This window comes from Gymnoscopelus microlampas (genome assembly GCF_963454915.1).
Source record: "Gymnoscopelus microlampas genome assembly, chromosome: 9".
Classification (NCBI taxonomy): Eukaryota; Metazoa; Chordata; class Actinopteri; order Myctophiformes; family Myctophidae; genus Gymnoscopelus; species Gymnoscopelus microlampas.
This window is the reverse complement of record NC_139946.1, coordinates 5,460,547-5,478,781: the sequence shown is the minus strand read 5'-3', so window position 1 is coordinate 5,478,781 and position 18,235 is coordinate 5,460,547. Positions and strand designations below refer to the sequence as shown.

Below are 18,235 nucleotides of genomic sequence, written 5' to 3'. Positions count from 1 at the left end.
TGAGCTCCTAGAGAAAGGTAACTGGATCAGTGAGAATGACTTTGTTAAAAGGTTCCATGACCTCCAAGGCCAATCACAGGCACTCTCTGGTCAGCCTCGCAATGATCATTACCCTGTATCACAGCAACAGCCTCTGGTAGAGAGACCTCCCATTCAGGCTGAACACCACGTCCAAGGACACGCCTCAGTTAGCTTGCCCGCCATGTTACCGTCTTTTCAATCTTTTCAGAACATACCTCCAGCGGCCGGGCAACCTGCCCTCGAGCCATATGCCTGGAGTTATGCCGCATTGAATGCACCAGTACCCCTACCTCAAACCACGGGGGGGTGCCAGCCGGCGCATCCGCTGAGTAATATCGACTTAGCCAAAGTTGCCAAATTCATCCCACCTTTCGCCCCAAAGCCTGGTGAATCTAAAGACACCCACATTTACTTGGAGGATATAGAATGTCACTTAGCAGAATGTGGTGTAAGTGACACAGATACTAAGGTTAAATTGATTTATCGAACCGCAAACCGCGAGGTAACTGGTTTTATCAGGCGACAGACAGACGAGGTCCGAGCAAATTGGCCCGTTCTGTGTCAAGCGATAATTGAAGAATTTGCTGATCACCGAGCCTTAGGAGGTTTGTTGTCCGCCGTGTCCGTCTGTCAACACGAAGGTGAAAAGGTTAATCAATTTTATAACCGTTTGAGGATTGCATTTTTTGGTAACAAAAATGTTCCGAATATGGAGGAAGATGAAAATTTCAAGGCTTTGTTCTTGAATAATTTACACCCTTCCATTAAAAAGCACATCCCTATTGGAATCGATTCTAAAAAGCCTGCCGCTGATTTACGTAATCTGGCACGGGCAGCTTTTGATAGAGCATGCAATGAACCTCAAAGGGCATCTTGTAAAATTGTTGACGCCCAAATCGATCGATGGCAGCCTAGGAGACAGGACGACTACGGTCTATACAGGGGGGACGACCACCAAACTCCCTCCTGGAGATGTGCTGGGTCCTCCTCAAACGACCGCGGTCGTCCGCCCTCACGGGATAACTCTGGCACAAAACATGAGAACCCTGAGTGTGTAAAACAGCTCCCAGCTGAGATCCCCAAAGAATCACGACGGCAAAGAAAGGCACGCGAACACGCGGCCACACAAAATCCAAGCCCAGTCCGTGACAATTGGAGGAGGCCTAATCGTGTTTAGCTCACCTTGATGAAAACAAAACACTGTGACTACTTCCAATGTATGTTTCAGATGACGCCACTTCACAAACTGTTGTTTTCAAAATTTAAAACTTTTTTAGAACGACACAATAAGTTTGGACTGTTGTAAAAGGCTCTCGGCTAATGGAAGGGTTTTTGTTTTTAATTGCCTGCTCTCCAAGAAAATGTTGCAGACTGATACACGCTTATTCTGTGGTTTCATAATTGATTGAAATTAGTTGTAATCCCTATACACCCAAGGTCGTAACACGCACCATTGACGCCAAAACAGTGTTCCCCACCTTCCCTCACAGCGTGAAGGTGGCATTGCTTTTCCAGCCACTTTCTGGCTATCTGTCCCAAAACGCAGCTGTAAGATGTACATTTTGTCTATATTGTTTGCCCCTGGCTGCAGTGCTTTGTCAATGCTGCTAAGCTGACCAGGGTGTTAGTTAAAACACATGCTTCTACCTGTTCCTGACTGACAGGGCGAAGGCCACAGTGTGTTTAATCTGAGTGTCTCCCGAACGGAGGGATTGAAACCGAATCTAACAGACAATCTAGTTTTAAATGGTACCTCTGCTGCTACTATAATTTTGATACTGGACTGTGATGAAGTGGGAACAGTTTTGAACATTACCTATCATTATTATTATAATCCATTGAATGAAAACATTCAATCAGGTAATGCCATGGACTCTGACTATAAATTGAATTTAAGACATTTTGAATGTCAAATAGCACTATTTCCGCATGTTGTATAATCCAACCAAATTTATCATTGACCAAAGTTAATACAAATTTATGTGTACAAAAATCAATTTTAAGCAGGATGGAAGTATATTCTCCTGTTTATTTGTTGTAACCCTAAATAAACAACATCCTTATTATATACTACATGGTCAGGGGATCTTAGTATAATCTTACATTTCAGTCCAATTCACTTTAAAAAAAAATATTTTACTGATTTTCCTTTCAGACCCCAAATTAGATATTGCTCAATTTTTCAAATATTCACTTCCAATTTGAAGCTCAGATTATACTAAAATCCCATAAGCCTGTGAAGGAATCTTAGTATAATCTGAGATTCAATTCGAATTCACTTCTCAAGTCTATTTTACTGATTTTCGTTTCAGAACCTAGATAAAACATTGCTTCATTTTTTCAATTTTCTATCCCACCAAAAAATCAGGAAAATGCTCCATTTTCTGATATTCTGCTTAGTATTTTGTCTTGTTTTGATTTGGGACTGACACTGAGAAAAGCTCAAAATAGTTTTTTTTTCAAATCTTTCATCCCAGAATAAAAATCAAAGAATGTCTTCATTTTTCCAATTTTCTAGCCTACCCAAAAATCAGGAAAATGCTCAATTTTTCTGATATTCTGCTTAGTATTTTGGCTTCTTTTGATTTGGGACTGACACTGAAAAAATCTCTTAAAAACGGCTTTTGCCATTTTTTCATCCCAGAACAAAAATCAAAGAATGGCTTCAATTTTCCAAATTTCTAGCCTACCCAAAAATCAGGAAAATGCTCCATTTTTCTGATATTCTGATTAGTCTTTTGGCATCTTTTGATTTGGGACTGACACTGAAAAAAGCTCTTAAAAACGGGTTTTGACATTTTTTTATCCCAGAACAAAAATCAAAGAATGGCTTCATTTTTCCAAATTTGTCGCCTACCCAAAAATCAGGAAAATGCTCCATTTTTCTAATATTCTGATTAGTATTTTGGCGTATTTTGATTTGGGACTGACAAAGGAAAACATGTTTTTTTGTCTTTGTTTTTCAAAATGTCAGTCATCTTTAAATCTACATTTTTCATCAAAACAAAGAAGTCACGTGACTATGTGTTAAATCACATGGTCTTTGTCCTTCAAAGTAAAAGTTGTAGTCTAACATGTAAGCAATAGGATCTACAGGCAGTCATTAACACCACATGTAATGACTGTACGATGTTGTTTTTAATGCCTTTTATTTTTATTTTTTTTAGATCAAAGCTACGGCTCACAAAAGTATGTTGCAAGACTATCAAACATTTGTGGGACATAAAACCGTAAACCCCTTAGAATTATATACTTGTGGTGAGGAAGCTCCACCAGCAGGGGTCATTCATTTTCCCCTTGTGCCTCCCAACTTCACAGCACCTTCATAGTTTTACTGAGGTGCTGTCAACCAAACAATCTTTTTGTTCTTCTATATTAATATTTTTCTTTCACATCAGGATTGACGAGTTCACCCATTTTCAACCTGTCTTCATCTTACTACTATATAATTGACAAAAGCTCCGAAAGTTCGTGCGGGGTAAGCAAGCACAGGATCACTCCATTTGCCCCGAGATTTGCCACAGACTGTTGATCAGAGCTATGGCTATGTTTTAGGCAACTTACCCTACCTCGATCTATGATTGGACTCTCGGTTTGATTGATTATCTGATTTGCCTATCAGACCCTCAGCCTGATCTGGCAGGTTGCCATAGCAACCAGATACAGGAAGTCTGACCTCTTTATAACATGACCGAGGTTGGGAGGTTGGGAGGATGTGACTAGAGGCTATGGCCGTAAAGCAAATCGGGGAGGGAGGAGAGGGGAGGAGAGGAGCCGGGAGGAGAGGGGAGGCCAGAGAAGCCGGACTTCGCATGACGTGTGTGCAGACCTGGCCTATATATTAGGCCTACGATGATTGTATCAGACTGTTAGCCACACCATTGAAGGATGAGGAGGAAATTGACTATTTAGAAGGAATGACAGAGGAAATGTTTGGAGAGTTTGAAGCGGCCCTGACATCTGATGAGTTTCGGACCTCGGATCTAGGGGGTCATAGGCCATATAGGCCAGGTCTGACGTGTGTGCAGACATGGCTAGAGGTTAGGGCCGCAAAGCAAAGCAAAGCGGGGAGCCGAGGGGAGACGGTCTTCGCATGACGTGTGTGCAGAGCTATAATTAGCCGTCATGGTTCATAAATATCTCTTACAGAGCATCTTACAGAGCCACGTCACATGTCATTATTGTCTCCGCCAGGAGACATTGTTTTCAATTTCCACATGTCAAGCTAACATTGGTCAAGCCTCACGTGACACGTGACAATACGGTGAAATAGTGTGATCTGATTGGCTAGTGACGTATAGCGGCCTATAAATACATGTGTCACTTTGAAAGAGTCTTAGCCTCTTTCAAAGTGAGGTAAGACAGGAATAATCACAAAATGGCGGATACTGTAACAATTGGATAGGACACTTACACAGACAGGACAGATAGGACACTTATACAGACAGGACGGATAAGACACTTATACAGACAGGACACTTACACAGACAGGACGGATAGAACACTTACATAGACAGGACGGATAGGACACTTATACAGACAGGACGGATAGGACACTTATACAGACAGGACACTTATACAGACAGGACGGATAGGACAGTTATACAGACGGATAGGACACTTGTGTCATGTTACTTTGACACAGTAACATGTTCTATTTTTTTGAAAGAATTAGAACATAAGAATTAGAACATTCCCAACATTCCCAACACAAGTCTGCTGGCGGAGACTTGTGCTCCGAGGAGCACTTTTTCTAGTTATTATTATTATTATTTTGTTTCGTAATGATGTGTTTTTGGGGCGGTGTAATCGCCCCCTATAAGTGAGGTTTGGACACTGACCAATCCTGCACCGTGATTGGCCAATAGTCTACAACGCAGTCTACAACCCTAACCCTTCCACAGTCAATGCAAATCAATACTTTTGCAAAGTTAGCCAATCACATTACATCTTGTGTCATCACCACTAGCTGTAATGTGTTTGGCTGACTTTGCAAATTCAGGACTGTGATTGGATAGCGAAACACATGACGCATGTGCAGCCCTATGAATAGCAGTATGGACTTAAAAAAAACACTTCTATGTTTTTTTTTAAGTGAATCACTTCCATCACTGTGATGACCACTGTGACCACACCGCCCACTTCACACTGGGTGTGATTTTTTATTTGTTAAACTAGATGTGAGGGCCGCAAAGCGGCCCTGACATCTAAGTTATTTAAACAACAGACAAATTGTGCAATGAAATAATTTGTCGTGTGTCGGTGAAATTAAGAGCAGACAAGACAAGACAAGTTCAAATTAAATGTATTTATTAATCAAGCATTAAGTTAAAAGTTAGAGAAATGTACTTAACAGAGATCTCTGGGCTCACACTAGCTTTCCTTATCATCAACAAATTGCATCGAGGTCACCTCACAAAGTCTGAGCCCTCCTATCTGTCACTAGAGCCCCTATATACTGAAATGTGTGATGGTCTTCAGGTTGGTAGAGACACCTCCTTCGTCTGCCCTTCGCCACCTGACTCAGCATTTCTCTTCAAACAATGTGGGGGGGGGGGGGGGGGATTTTTTCATTAGGACAGCAATTAAACAATAGTAATTCAAGCAATCGCATATTCTTATTATAATACAAACTAGTAATAACTAAAGCTTTAAAAGGATATCGTTTGCCATCAGATGTCAGACTTTTTGTTGTCTCCATCTATGGGTATCTCCATTTGGGAAGGCTGTGATCGAATAGGTCACTAAAGTCGGGACTGATGTCAGGATGTCATTTGTATATGTGAGGGAACTTAATTTAACAGACTAAACATCTTTTTTATTTTAAAAGAAAAACCTCTCTGTCACACTTATGCCAGTGTGCCAGCGGTGATCACCCTGGCCTCCCCTGTGCCAATGTTGGCACCCGTGCCTAAGGTTGCCTAACCCTGTGTTCAGCTAACCTCACAAAAATGTGCGTTTCATCAGAGAAAAATAAATTCTCCACAGCAGGATTCGAATCCGGAGGGCTAAATAGAAAGTGCTAGGTGTTTGAAATGTTGAATAAACATTCGATTTCCAACCATAACTGACACTCTGTTGTATCTTCTTAAATGTTCTGAGCTGTAGAAAATGTGACCTGAAGAGACTTAATGTGAACTTTGCCCTGTTCACTTAGGGCAAAGTATGGTCTGGTCTAGTCAAGTCTGTAATCATCCAGGGGGAGTGGAGGGAACGGTGGAGCATCTTTGTGATGCAGTACTGTATGTGCAGTGCTTTCACTGGGGGCTTTTGGTAGGACAGAACACTTCCAGCCTGGACAGGTCCAAAGCGGGAGTCAACAAAGGGTTTATGCAGACATTCCCATGGTGCAGACTAATGGCCTGGACAGGGGGGTCAAAGTTCTTGTATGCCTCTTCAACCTTGAGCACCGAAAGGTCATGAGAGGTCCAGCAAGAGCCTTGTACTGTAGAGTGTCATTCTGTAACACAGATGAGTGACACTAGTTGGTATACTCCACATGTTTTATACTTAATAACTCAACATGTAATAACATTGGGACATTATAATTTCAATATCACAATAATAATATTTGTTAGTGTTTATCATTTTAGAGTACAGTAGTACTAAAACAGTAGTACATATTTACATACCTAATTCATCCTTCTAAAGTTCTTGTCTTCGATGACTTGGTGATGGTCATTTGCCCGACTGGACCAGGTTTCAGCCCCTATGACTCTCAGGTCATGGACCTGGTGAGATGAAGGAGGAGCCCGGCCAGGAGGCCACCCACAGAGCCTAGTCCCTCCACGTGCCAGAGCCTCCCCGTGTTCAGGCAGAGTAGTTCCGGAGAAGCGGACTGAGTGGCCCTGTCTTTACCTATAGGACTGACCGTGGGTAGCTACCTGGGATGTAAGTTGGGGCTTGATCAACCCCGGCTGGGTCACCTGGGCGAGGGTGTATGTTGCGAGACCCGAAACACCCTATGACCCCAGGCTACAACACTGATGATACATCCCAGGTGCATCCATGTGATGTATTCTTAATTGTATGCACTTCATTTAGGAGAGAATATCTCAACTGTTCTTGGCTAATATGACCCCTGGGAACAACTTAGGAACTGTGACTAATTCTCTATCCGGGATGAAATACCCGAAAATGACCTCGCCCTCTTTTTAAATGACCATAACCGGTGCACTATACGTTTGAACCACATTTTGAGCTATGAATGCAAACTTGGTGTCTAAATCCTGTTTTTTGACAATTAGAAACATGTTTGAATGCTTATTTTTATGATTTAATCTATGTAGAGGACACTAATTTGATTATCACAAATATGGCTACTATGTTATGAAACAACCAATGTATCTTACGATGTAATTTTATTGAAACAAGAATGATTTAACAGTAGAACTAATTCCTATGATGATAGGCATACAGCTACAGCTAATACAGTATGTTCAACAATGCTCAGCATAAAGTGTAATACTATATAGTATAATATTCTATACACCATTGACTAGTATGATATCATACAGTACTAGTCACTAGCCACTGTCAGGATTCATCTACTCTGCTGTGGAAACCACGGCTCTTGCCGGCGTACAATATATGATGATGATAACCATATACAGTACTCCAATCTTTGGAAAATCCATCTTTTCAGGCTCCAAAGTAAGGGTGACCAGAGTTTCTTTGAGATACCTGCACTCCTTTTCCCATAGTCAGGGAAGGCTGATGTTGGTCAAATAGTACCAGGTCCCTTGAGAACCTTCCTCCCACCCAAGCTGCACTGATTGAGCATATAAGAACCTGGGAACCTTACTGGACCCATCTTGCAGATGCCAGTAAATCTTGCGCCATCCTCCTCCACTGTGGCTGCAAAAGTCATGTAGTGGACACAGCAAATGCTGCAAAACTGGAGTCTGCTGCATCTCTATATGTAGATGTTGTGTGATTAGGACATTAAAAACAGTCATCACCCGAGGATTCAAAAGGATCAAACACATGCAACTGTGTGTGCGTGCGTGCGTGCGTGCGTGCGTGCGTGCGTGTGTGTGTGATAAAGTATGTACAGTATCAGTTATCGCAGAACGGTTCTGTTGTTGTAGTAACACCAAGACACATTCCTAGCAACGATTTGTTGTTTAGCAATTCCCTTTTCTGATTATAATTTGAACATATTGTTCAAGTTTCATACGCCTTCTTTGACTATTATGATAGTATTCACTTTATGCTGAGCATTGATGTGCATACTGTACTGGTTGTTTCTGTACCCTTTGGATTCTATAGTCATATTATGTTGTTTTGATAAAATTACATTGTTTTCTCCGGTTTGATCTTAACTCATTCCTTCAACGACTGTATACACTCAGTCTGGATGAAACTTTATGTTACAAAACATGTTTGGTCATATTTGGCCATATTTGTAATAAGCAAGTTAGTGTGCTCTACATGGATTCAATCATAAATATGAGCATTCCGATGTGTTTCTAAAGCTCAAAAAGTATAAAGTAGACACGAAGTTTGCCAAAAATGTCACTAAGGTAAGTGAAACACATTTGCAAAACTAATATTTCTTTGAAATATGCAAAATAGAGGTCCATCCACACCCAGTCATAAAGATAAGCATTCCAACATGTTTCTAATTGTCAAAAGAAACATGATTTAGACACCAAGTTTTCTCATTTATAGCTCATCTGGTTACAAAGCTTTAGCCAAAACCTTTTTCAGGTGGTGGCCATTTTCGATTTGGCCACAATGACGACCCAGAGCATTGCTGGCTCAGGTACCCTTGCTCAATCATTGGAGCATGCCCTGGGTAACATCAATTTAGGTGCTTCTAGACTGATTCACACAAAATTATTCCTATAGCCCTGGACTGTAATATGTTGGCAGTTTCTTTTGCATTTTTTAGCTGTTCTGTCATAAAATATCAACTTAGAAATATTACACTTTACTATGTTTCCCTAAACATAAGTATTGTGAACATTTTGAGCTTCTCAGTAAATCTGTAGCTCCAACAGTTTAGCGGATAGAGCCATGTTGGAAGTAGTGCACCGGTTATGGTCATTTTAAAAAGGGCATGGTCATTTTCGGGTATTTCATCCCGGATAAAGAATTAGTCACAGTTCATAAGTTGTTCCCTGGGGTCATATTAGCCAAGAACAGTTGAGATATTCTCTCCTAAATTAAGTGCATACATATCTAAGCCAGGTCCTAGAAAGTGAATGACCCCTGCTGGTGGAGCTTCCACACCACAAGTATATAGTTGTAAGGAGTTTACTGTTTTATGTCCCAGAAAGGTTTTAGTAGTCTTGCAACATACTTTTGTGAGACGTAGCTTTGATCTAAAAAAAAAACAGAAAATGCATTAAAAAACACATCATACATTCATTACATGTGGTGTTAATGACTGTAATGACTGTAGATCCTATTGCTTGCATGTTAGACTACAACTTTTACTTTGAAGGACAAAGACCATGTGCTTTGACACATGGTCACATGGCTTCGTTGTTTTGATGAAAAAAGATGATTGACATTTTGAATAATAACCTTTTCAGGCTTTTAGAGTCCAGATGAATTAAGAAAAACAAAGACAAATAAAGAGCGTTTTCCTTTGTCAGTCCCAAATAAAAAAAATGCCAAAATACTAATCAGAATATCAGAAAAATTGAGCATTTTCCTGATTTTTTGGTGGGCTAGAAAATTGGAAAAATGAAGCCATTATTTGATTTTTTTCTGGGATGAAAAAATTGGAAAAAAAAACATTTTCAGCTTTTCTCAGTGTCAGTCCCAAATCAAAATACGCCAAAATACTAAGCCGAATATCAGAAAAATGGAGCATTTTCCTGATTTGTTGGTAGGCTAGAAAATTTGAAAAATTAAGCCATTATTAGATTTTTGGTCTGCGATGAAACAAATGGCAAAAAACTTTTTTAAGAGTTTTTTTCAGTGTCAGTCCCAAATCAAATCATGCCAAAATACTAACCAGAATATCAAAAATTAGAGCATTTTCCTGATTTTTTGGTGGGCTAGAAAATTGGAAAAATAAAGCCATTATTTGATTTTTGGTCTGGGATGAAAAAATACAAAAAAACTTTTTTAAGAGCTTTTTTACAGTGTCAGTTCCAAATCGAAAAAAGCAAAAATACTAATGAGAATATCAGAAAAATGGGCCATTTTCAAGATTTTAGGGTGGACAAGAAATTTTAAAAAATTAAGCAATGTTTTATTTAGGTTCTGAAACGAATATTAGTAAAATATACTTTTCAGACGCTTATTCCAATCGAAGAACAAATAATACATAAGATGCCCTGACTCCAAAAAGCCCGGGGGATCTTAGTATAATCTGAGCTTCAAATTGGAAGTGAATATTAGAAACATTGAGCAATATCTAATTTGGGGTCTGAAAGGAAAATCAGTAAAATATTTTTTTTTAAAGTGAATTGGACTGAAATGTGAGATTATACTAAGATCCCCTGACCCTACATATTATACTTTACCAAATATTTATGGTTGGGCTTCCAATTTGAGAATACAATTATGTCAGTCCTAAACAAATTGTCAAAGAATGATCCGTCCAGGATTAATATACTTGCATTCAATTTGTTAGACTTTACATAATGTGATTACAACATTATAGTCAACTATGGTATCTTGGCTTGAGCCAGAATGAATCCTCTATTGTTAGTCAAGTTGAACAATTTATGGAATCCAATTCATACCTTCCCATATGCATCTGTTAATGCAACTGTTCAGTATCAATATTATTCAGATTAGGCGCTGTACGATGATACTGACGACCTATGCTAAGGCTAACAGGTTTAATCAAAGCGTTACTATGTCCAATTAAGATTGAACCCACGCATTAGTGCTATTTTTATAATTATTATTATTATTATTTTTTATTTTTTTTGTCTCCCTCTCTTGTAGCTCCTGTCAATAAAGCTCTTCTCCTTATGGCTCAAAAGCTTAATGAATGGTTGAAGCTCAGAATAGATTAAGCACATTTGACATTTTGCACGTGGCGTCTTAATCCCGTGCCATTTGCTATTAGTAACTTACAATGTGGGCCCTCAAGGGACCCACCACGTCTACGCAGACACCCTGACCACTGGTACTCTGTTTCCCGCCCATGTCTACCTAGTGGCTCGCTATGCTAAGCCACTGCACAGACCCCAACCCTTAGGTGGTACAAAACTTGGCAATTTCAGGTGTGACATTATAATGCGGCGCTGATCAATCACTACGTCAGGCCTCCGTGACTCATCAACTCCTCATCAAGGGGGTCAGTCATAAACAATGATATCACCCTAAGATTGCCAACTGTTGATCAAGTCTGTTAGACACAATTCAGGGACAGCAGTGCTGAATGCTGTCACAAGGTGATCATTTCTGCCTATCTAATGATATCTTGAGAGACCCCCAGGGTGACCCCAAGACCATGTGTAAATTCTTTTCTAACTAAACCTATTTGACAATGGACCAAGGCTCAACAGCCATGACAGCATGGGGCCCAAATAGACATATTGACTTTAGGTAACTAATTAGAGGTCGCCATGTTTGTAGTTCTTTACTGTAGTATGGTTGCAGTTAACACACTGAAACAAAAACTCTGATCTCTCCCTAAACAAGTGACAATGTGCTATATAAGTCACAGCTACTTAGTGCCCGTGCCCAGCTAGGCCATTGGTTAAGACAAACCTGACAAAGGTTGCTGAAACCATAACTTGAGACACCAGTGTCTAAATTAAACCATCGCCACATCACTATTAGTGCTACTCCGGCAGAAATAGCTGAAGGCATGTGTTGATTATATATATCTGTTGTTTTCAAAATGTAAAACTTTTTGTCAAAAATGTTTACTTTTTGCGCAGAGCTGTCTCAAACTTTTTGTCAAATTTTAAACTTTTTGTGCATTTGTGTCTCCTTGTGCAAACCCAAAGGTGACCTGCCCTGTGTTTAAAAGGAAACATTTGCGTTAACAGGTTGCAATGTTTATAGACATGCAGCAAAACTGCATTGGCTTACAAACTAATGTATAAATGCACCCCATCAAACTAGTAAAATAGTAAAGAGTCAACAGTCAAATGTGTTCATAAAGGGTAGATCAGGTTACTCAAAATAACATGGGCCTCTCTCCAAGACGCTTAACAAGTTCATTTTGTGTCTCACCTAACTAACCTCCTCAGTCATTCTATGATAATGAACACTGTCTGGTTTGTGTGCTTGAATAGTTTACTAACCCTAGGTGGATTAAAAGCATGCTATTAACAAGGTACACTGTAACTCCACCCACGTTTAGTGAGATTTCCTCTCTTTGCCCTACCAAAAGTGTATTACACTGATAGTGATGTATGATGGTTGCTACAAGAACCCAGTTAACAGGAACTGGACTAACTAAGACTTGTAGTGTTGCTCAGTCAATTCAGCTATATAGAAATTGTTGTCTCTGTACACAGGATATGACCAAGGGGAGGAGCAAGACCCTTGTTACATAGGTTCTCAAATCTGCAGCAACTTCTTAACCTTAGTTAAAAACCATGCAAACTTTAACCTGTACTTCTTACAAAGAATGTGTTATAATGGGTTGTCTTCAACAGGAAGTAAGTACTTATTATCCAGGCTAGGACTAATCCATTTCCTTATCATCCAAGTAAATCAGGATTTACCCTAGTGGACAACCAACCAAACACTCTGAGAGAATTAGCATTCATGTTGGACTTCCGATCTGCTCTTGTGTAACCAAGCCAAAAAGGTCACCCCGTGTATATATATATTCCAGCAAGCGATGGTAGAAAAGAAAAACGGATGGAATATTTTGTATTATGAAGCGACACCTTTCATGTCAGCAAATTGAGCTCACTGCTCAAATTGAATTCTGGTACACAAAAGCAGAGATTAGTAAGAGTGCTCATGCAACTACGAGCTCTCACATCTAAAAGCCACAAAAAAATGCTACCTCCTCCTCAAAATTATACCCCAATATATACGTATTAGGTGTTTTCTTTTTTTTTTTGTTCTCTGATTTATAATGTTTTCTTAGGTGTGTTTGTGATTATCCGAAAGCCCTCTCAGAAAATAGGAAACAGACAGTAGTGACTGCCAATGCCTAAAAGGTAAATTTCTTTCAAGCAATCAGATCCAGTGTCACTAGATCAGCTTAATGAAAGAGTTGCCATTGACATGTGAATGCATATGCTATGCGTTCTATGTCCCTGTTGTCCTCTCACATTTTCTTTTGTGTTATCAAAGGTCGTGACGTCAACGTTTCGTTTCGTCTGATATTGATAACAAGGGGAGGTCTGTAATGATAATGCCGAGGCCACCAGGTGTGGACATAGAAAACAAATTAATATTGTTTTTAGTTCATAACCAAATGGACCCGGGGCTCATCATAAAAGACCCCCCCCTCCTTCCAGAGGGAACACAAACTCCAACAAGCTCACTAATAGAGAACTGCATCTTCAGATAAGACCCTTATTGCCCATTGGAATGTCTTCAGAAGACACACACACAGGCTCTTTGGTTTCCTCTCTACCTCTCTCTCTGTCCGGCATCTTTTAAGAGATAAGGATGGAATTTTTACGACATGCAACGAATGTCTTGCCAAGCGCTCACTGTGTCACCCACACAGACTAACTGAACAAGACAATGAGCAACAAGAACTTTGAATAAATTGGCTTATGTATTATGTTCTGTGACTTCAAAATATATATTTATTGTCCTGTATTATGACCACAAGACTAATATGAACTTTGGTGATGTAAAATGTAAATGCTTCCATGCTAATTACACTTTGATGCTTACCTGCTTTCTATTTGACATAATGCCGTCATGTTTAATATCTAGAGAATTCTAATTTCATTGTGATTCCCAATATCCAGTCAAATGTGTTAATAGGAAGTCCCTAAGATAGTTAGCAGAGAAGTTTTAGTTTTTCATATTGTAAGGTAGGAGGTTGCCACCCCAGCTGCCTCCAACACACCCCCCAATGGGCCAAGAAGGAGACCCCTCCTTTTGCCTATAAGAAGAACTGCTCAGCCAGTTCTCTCGCTCTCTTGACCGCTTCTCGACGATCCAAGGGTTGACCAAGTCCCCTCTTCCTGCTCTACATGCTGGGTGGCTCCCAGTTCAACGCTCTCAAAGGACCCAGGGGCAGACGATAGCCACGTCCCCCCCCACGACGATCTCTCCGGGGTGAACATTCCCCCGTGCCTCTCTCTCTCCTACAAGGGTGGATCGGAGTCCTCCTTCCCCCCAACGAGAAGAGCCAACAGCCTACGTCCAGCTCTCCAGCCAGCAAAAGCCAGATGCCCTGCTGACCCGGAACAACCGCCCTGCTCCCTCTACTCTACACGTGGGCCCTCGGCCACACATCCTGTCTCTTCAAATCCGAGTTTGAATGGAGACTGAGGACTGCTGAACCGCTACCAGATGCCCACGACCAACTGTTCCCTCTCTACACGTGGGCCAAAAGCCACACATACTGTCTCCTCAATCCAAGTTGAGTGGAGACTGAGAAGAACTGCGTGACGCAGTGAGGTAGCCGGATGCTAGCCAAACCTGCTAGCCAACGCCTCATGGTCTCTCCCCCAGAGACAATGGAATCATCTCCTCTCCTATCCCAATGGACCAGGCGAGCATAATGCATTCACATGTGGTGTGGCAACCTGAGTGTAGTGTAAGGGTAGATTAGCTATTTTTAGTCATTGATCTTTCTCTTTTCTTTTATGACTTTAATCCCTCTTTCTCCTTTAGTAGATCAAAATGTGGCCATTTCCTGATTTGACCTGATTGAACTGTAGATCTGTGATTTTGTATTTTGTTGAGATTTTAACCAGTTTCATCATCTTTTGAGTTATTGATCTATTGTTCTTTTCCCCATTTCATTGGTTGTTTTAATATCTACATAGGATTTATCTTAATAAACACTTTATTTTGGTATAAACGGAAGTCCTTTCCAATTGATTTCAACGCAGTATATTTCCAATCATTTTCTAACCAGAACCCATGCATCATTACTGTGTCCAAGATTCTTGCGTAGCCCTTTTCATGGTTGTGTTGAGGTGCGAATTAATCCCTTAATTTGCGCAATTCCTTAATTTTTGGTGAAAATCAATATTTTGATTTTTCAGAAAATATTTTTAATATTTTCATAATTATCGTTAATATTTCCCATAGTTATTACGCCATGTCCGCTACAGTACTGTCCTGCAAAGGTGGTTCTGCTGTCCTGAAAATGAACAGTTCTGACCTGCTCACCATTGGTGTAACACTGATACTAGATAATGTAGATAATCACAGGAATAAAATTAAAAAAAAGCTCATTATGAGAGTTTTTCTCACATGAGACACATTGCTCCTGTTGTGAGCTTGTAGATCTGCTATTTTCCAAAAATGTGTGAAAAATACATTCAAATAACGTTTATTTAAAATGTAAAACTTTTTTAAGGTATAGAATTTGCCTCTGTATTGGGAAATGAGTGTGCATTATTTTTTGTAGTTTTTTTGTATGTTGTAACTTTTGTACTGCAGCTATCAGCAGAACTCCCTTCGAAAAGAAATCTTGTACCTCAATAATAATAAAGTATGGTTTTAGCAAGAAACAAGGGAACTGGCATGCTCAACTCAAAGGTACTCAGAGTACTACTAACAATGCACAACAGCAGATTCTCAGGGTTTGTGAGACATATGTGGTTGGGTGTGAGAGGTGTGAAGTGTTTTTAGGTCATGGCTAACACCTCTATCTCATGCACACGATGTCTGTAAATGTGAACCTGCTAGTTTATGTTGATAGGCTTTTTGATGGGTTAATCAGGGCACCTGCCCTCTCTAAAGTCTGTGCAAGGCCCTTACATCTATTGTAGCATCAGGATATCTTGGTGGTATTGCCTCTTACCAGGTTTAGTATGTATATGTTATCACACCATGTCAGTGTCATATTGGCAATACAGAATGAGTTTGAAATATTTGATAAACACTGTTACAAACATGCATAGGCGCCGATCCTATGGGTCCTCAGGACCTCGAGCACCCACAGAGAGAGCCGAGCACCCACAGCGAATGTGCCGGTCGGGTGGTGGAATGTGTAATGCTTTGTAACGTGCAGAGGACGCATGATGTACCCGGTCTGATACCACACGTCATTTTGAATGGATTTCTGACATTTAAACTCTCTCTGTAATCTGCAATGTCTGATTTAATTCCTTGTGCCAGTTATGGTTTATCATCAGCCAATCAAATATTATGACTTGAAATGTACTGTAGGCTACACTTATTTACTTCTCTCTCTTGCTCCCTCGCTATCCGTCTCTCTCTTTGTCAAAGCCTTGTTCTCTCTCGATTTGAGAGAGAGAGAGAGAGAGACACAGACAGATAGACAGACAGACAGAAATAGTATTTTTATTTCCTGTCTCAAAAGGTCTCATCTCAAAAGGTGGTTGACGTGCGTGTTTCTCTGCTGTCTGTGGTGGGTGGGTGCACATATCTAGGGTAGCCTTCGTCTTTGTATCGGAGGAGAGCATTGTGCAACAACCTGTTCCTGAAACGGGTCCACACACACACACACCAGCAACTACTTGGAGGGGCTCCCACGTGAAAACTCATTATTTTTGTGTCTGTCTGTCAGTGTTAATTCCAGCCTAATTTCAAACTCTTCTTGTGTGTCAAGTTTATTAGTTGTTTTCCAGACAGGCCCACTGTGTGACACACACACACACACACACACACACACACACACACACACACACACACACACACACACACACACACACACACACACACACACACACACACACACCGGATGTTCCATTTGCACTTCAATTCATGATTTCTTTGATACACAGTGGGGGCGGCAGTGGCTTAGGAGGTAGAGCAGCCATTACAATCCCTGACTCCCCCTAGGTTAGTGTTGAAGTGTCCTTGAGCAAGGCACTAAACCTCTAACTGCTCCCGATGAGCAGGTTGGTGTTTTGCATGGTTTCCTCTGCCACCCCCCATCGGTGTGTGAATGTGTATGAATGGGTGAATAATACATTGTTAAGTGTTTTGGATAAAGGCAGTAAATAAAAGCATCATTCAGCATTAACCATTAACAATGAACTAAAAGTCAGCAGTAGTTAAGTTTCATACTGTCCATTCGGAATCATAATGTGTACAAGTAATGAAGGAGGTAACAACACATTCTGGTGGTTTTAACCTTGACTTCCTTTTTAGTTGTGTGTGCGTGTGTGTCGTTTATCTGGTCATTAGTCTAGATGTTAATGTACGTACTGGACAGACAAGCTCTGGAGACAAGTGAGTATGTCTGATGTACCTCATTGTAACTTAGTAAATGTGATACTTTATATGTTCATTGACAGGATTATATTTTATATACTGATGCATGTTTGACAAGTTGGCATGAGGTCACTTTCACTTCAAATCATGTGATGAGATGTGAGTGAAGAACTGGTCCACACCTCAAAGTGTGCTATTGTCATTGTATATATTTTATTTAGGTGTATTTACTGTTATTAGAAAGCTCTGGAGACGGGTGAGTAAAGTAACAATGATATTTCATGTTAATTGACAGGATTGCAAGGCAAGGCAAGTTTATTTGGATTGCACATTTCAACAAGGCAATTCAATGTGCTTTACATTAAACTGATTATTTTGATTGGCTACAATTGGCTTTCAAACAATGCCACAAATAATGAGCACTCTTTTGCCGTGAAAATGTGCACATATACTGACAGTAGGGAGCATGTGTGCAGTATGCGAGATCAAGATGTATCAGTCAGATTAACCAGATTCCATTCCAATTGACTGCTTTCCAAATTTGGAAGCTTTTCTGGAAAAGTTTCACTCTTTGTGAAACTTGTGGTGTGACAGTAAAGTTGAGGGTGATATGGTTGCACGAGGCACTTTCAATAACCTTTTAGACATGAGAGTGAAGAAATGGTCCAAATACAAAACTTGTATTACTACTAACCCTATAATTATTAAAATGTAATATTAACATTGGTGAGTCAGTATAGCCATAGATTTATTGACAGCTTATTGTATAACAGAGAGTACAGTACATGTGTTGGTTGTGAAGTGTGTCTTTCATTGCAGTTACTTGATGCTGGGGTCAGTTTTCACCTCAAGATACCATGAGGTTTCTAAAGACAATCAGTGTGATCCTGGACATTCTGATCTTGGTACCTGGTAAGGAGAGTTTATAATGGTTTCATATTCAAAGTGTGTT

The 18,235-nt window shown here is 40.2% G+C and overlaps 1 protein-coding gene across 2 annotated transcripts in view; it reads left to right on the top strand.

The window, feature by feature from the left end:
* Positions 1-18,235, top strand: part of LOC311051779 (NACHT, LRR and PYD domains-containing protein 3-like) — a 195,864-nt gene that overhangs the window by 71,803 nt on the left and 105,826 nt on the right. The window lies entirely within an intron of this gene.